This window comes from Physeter macrocephalus, chromosome 11, assembly GCF_002837175.3.
Source record: "Physeter macrocephalus isolate SW-GA chromosome 11, ASM283717v5, whole genome shotgun sequence".
Lineage (NCBI taxonomy): Eukaryota > Metazoa > Chordata > Mammalia > Artiodactyla > Physeteridae > Physeter > Physeter macrocephalus.
Window position 1 is genome coordinate 80,390,816 of NC_041224.1, and position 3,616 is coordinate 80,394,431.

The window sequence follows — 3,616 nt, forward strand, 5'->3', positions numbered from 1 at the left end:
CTTATTTATATTTTAAGATTTTTCTACTGAAAGCTTCTCCTACTTTTAAAGTCAGAAAAAAATATATATATATTGATTTAAAAATTTTATGTACATATAATTTGCAATTATGTACACATTGCTTTGACCTCAAAACTGATTTCAGACAACTTTAGACATACATCACCATAAAATTCATCTTTTGATCATACTTGAATATTGGAAGAGATTAATGCATACTTTCATCAACCATGGTGCTAGTAGAATGGACATAATTTGGAATATTCTGGTTAAAGCACACACAGAAACACACATGGAAGATATAATTTGATTGTCCCCTCAGCAGATTTACCTTTCTAATTATGCTTTTCTTAAAGCAATATTAAAATTAGCACTCCCTGAGCACAATCCCACTAATGGTGGGGAAAGTAACTATGGAGCAAAAGTAAGCTCAGGGCATTAGCAGTTCAAGCTCTTCAGACTCTTTTCCACACCAAAAGAACTGAAGCAAGACCTTGCTTGCAGAAAGTGTTGCAGTGATTTACTACCCCACTAATTCCTCATGTGTTGTGCTGTAACCATCAGACCCTTGGTTGTGAGAGATGATGTCTTTCAGATGGAAAGTCAAGATGATCATTAAAGCACCCATGTTATGTTCCACGAATGCAGGATGGCTGGTAATTCTAATGATCCTGGATGCGTTCCAAGTTAGGAAGCCACATGCTATGCCTCTTGAAATTTCAACTAAAGAAGTTGCTTTCCTGTTACCATCCTCATGTATTTGTAGTACTTCATACAGCTGCCAGACAGTTGCCATGTCACACTCCAGGCATGAATGATTTTAATATTGATCATAATAATGTCATCAGAACTATCATTTTGGATTTAGAGTTCAAACAGACTAGTTTCAAAGGGAATTAGAGCTATAAAATTATTAATATTGCTGACTGTAATCATTGTACTGTGATGGGAGTTGAACGAGTTTGGAAATGGCTTTCCCAGTAGTTATGTTGAATATGATTTGATTTGGCTTGAGTAAGTGTGACTGACAATGTTTGCCTTTTGTCCAGGACTTTTAAACTTTACTGGACTCTCATCTCATGATTAGAGTGTATCTGTGCCTCATCGGATAACTGAGCAAGTTGAGACCCAGAGAGTTCAAAATCACAAGGTAAGAGAGTCTAATTTCTACCCAATTACATTAACTCTCATTAAATTGTGAGCTCCAGGAGGCCTTAGAACAAGTCTTTCTCACTCACCCAACACCTAGCATCCACTTAGGACATAAAAGGCACTCACGAGAGACCTTCAAGATGGTAGAGGGGTAAAACGTGGAGATCATCTTCCTCCCCACGAATACAACAGAAATACATCTACATGTGGAACAACTCCTACAGAACACTTACTGAACACTGACAGAAGACTTCAGACTTCCCAAAAGGCAAGAAATTCCCCACACACCTGGGTAGGGCAAAAGAAAAAAGAAAAAACAGAGACAAAAGAATAGGGACAGGGCCTGCACGTCTGGGAGGGAGCTGTGAGTAGGAAAAGTTTCCACACACTAGGAAGCCCCTTCATTGGCAGAGATGGGGGTGACGGGAGGGAAGCTTTGGAGCCACAGAGGAGAGCACAGCAACAAAGGTGCAGAGGGCAAAGGGGAGAGATTCCTGCACAGAGGGTCGGTGCCAACCAGCACTCACCAGCCTGAGAGGCTTGTCTGCTCACCTGCCAGGAAGAATGGGGGCTGGGAGCTGAGGCTCCGGGTTCGGAGGTCAGATCCCAGGGAAAGGACTGGGATTGGCTGAATGAAAACAGCCAGAAAGGGGTTAGTGCACCACAGCTAGCTGGGAGGGAGTCAGGAAAATGTCTGGAACTGCCTAAGAGGCAAGAGATCATTTTATCAGGGTGCACGAGGAGAGGGGATTCAGAGCACCACCTAAAGGAGCTCCAGAGATGGGCATGAGCCACGGCTATAAGCGTGGACACCAGAGACAGGCATAAAATGTTAACGCAGCTGTTGATGCCAGAAGAAGCCTGTGTGCAAGCACAGGTCACTATCGACACCTCTCCTCCTGGGAGCCTATGCAGTCCACCACTGCCAGGGTCCCGTTATCCAGGGACAAAGTCCCCGGGAGAACAAATGGCACACCACAGGCTGTGGAAACATCACGCCGGCCTCTGCCCTCCGCAGGCTCGCCCCGCATTACCTACCCCTCCTTCCCCCTGGGCCTGAGTGAGCCAGAAGCTCCTAATCAGCTGTTACTTTAACCCCGTCCTGTCTGACTGAAGAACAGATGCCCTCAAGCGACCTACATGCAGAGGTGGGGCCAAGTCCAAAGTTGAATCCCAGGAGCTATGCGGAAAAAGAAGAGAAAGGGAAATCTCTCCCAGCAGCCTCAGGAGCACCTGATTAAATCTCCACAATCAACTTGATGTACCCTGCATCTCTACAACACATCACCCCAAAATTGAGGCTGTGGACTTTGGGAGCAACTGTAGACTTGGGAGCCCTGTGGTTGACAGGGTCTTGGTGCTCCGGCCGGGTGTCAGGCCTGTGCCCCTGAGGTGGGAGAGCCGAGTTCAGGACATTGGTCAAACAGAGACCTCCCATCTTCATCAAACGGTGAAAGCTCTCCCAGGGATCTCCATCTCAACGTTAAGACCCAGCTCAACTCAACGACCAGCAAGCTACAGTGCTGGACATCCTATGCCAAACAACTAGCAAGACAGGAACACAACCTTACCCATTAGCAGAGAGGCTGCCTAAAATCATAATAAGGTCACACCACTGGACGTGGTCCTGGATAAGATCCAGCCTCGTCAACCAGAACAAATGCAACAGTCACCTCCACCAGGAAGCCTACACAACCCACTAAACCAACTTTAGACTCTGGGGGCAGACACCAAAACAAAGGGAATTATGAACATGCAGCCTGCAAAAAGGAAACCCAAACACAATAAGTTAAGTAAAATGAGAAGACAAAGAAACACACAGCAGATGAAGGAGCAAAGTAAAAACCCACCAGACCAAACAAATGAAAAGGAAAGAGGCAGTCTACCTGAAAAAGAATTTAGAGTAATGATAGTAAAGATGATCCAAAATCTAGGAGAGAGAAAGGAGAAATACAAGAAACACTTAACAAAGACCTAGAAGAATGAAAGAGCAAACAAACAATGATGAACAACAAAATAAATGAAATTTAAGATTCTCTAAAAGAAATCAATAGCAGAATAAGTGAGGCAGAAGAACAGATAAGTGATCTGGAAGATAAAATAGTCGAAATAACTATCACAGAGCAGAAGAAAGAAAAAAGAATGAAAAGAATTGAGGACAGCCTCAGAAACCTCTGGGACAAAACTAAACGCACCAACATTCACATTATAGGAGTCCCAGAAGAAGAAGAGAAAAAGAAAGGGACTGAAAATATTTGAAGAGAGGATACAAAAAAAAAAGATCCATATATATGCTGTCTATAAGAGACCCACTTCAGACTTAGCAATACATACAGTCTGAAAATGAGGGGATGGAAAAAGATATTCCATGCAAACGGAAATCAAAAGGCTAAAGGGACTTCTCTAGGCAGACAACACAAGAGAAGGAAAAGATCTACAATAACAAACCCAAAACAATTAAGAA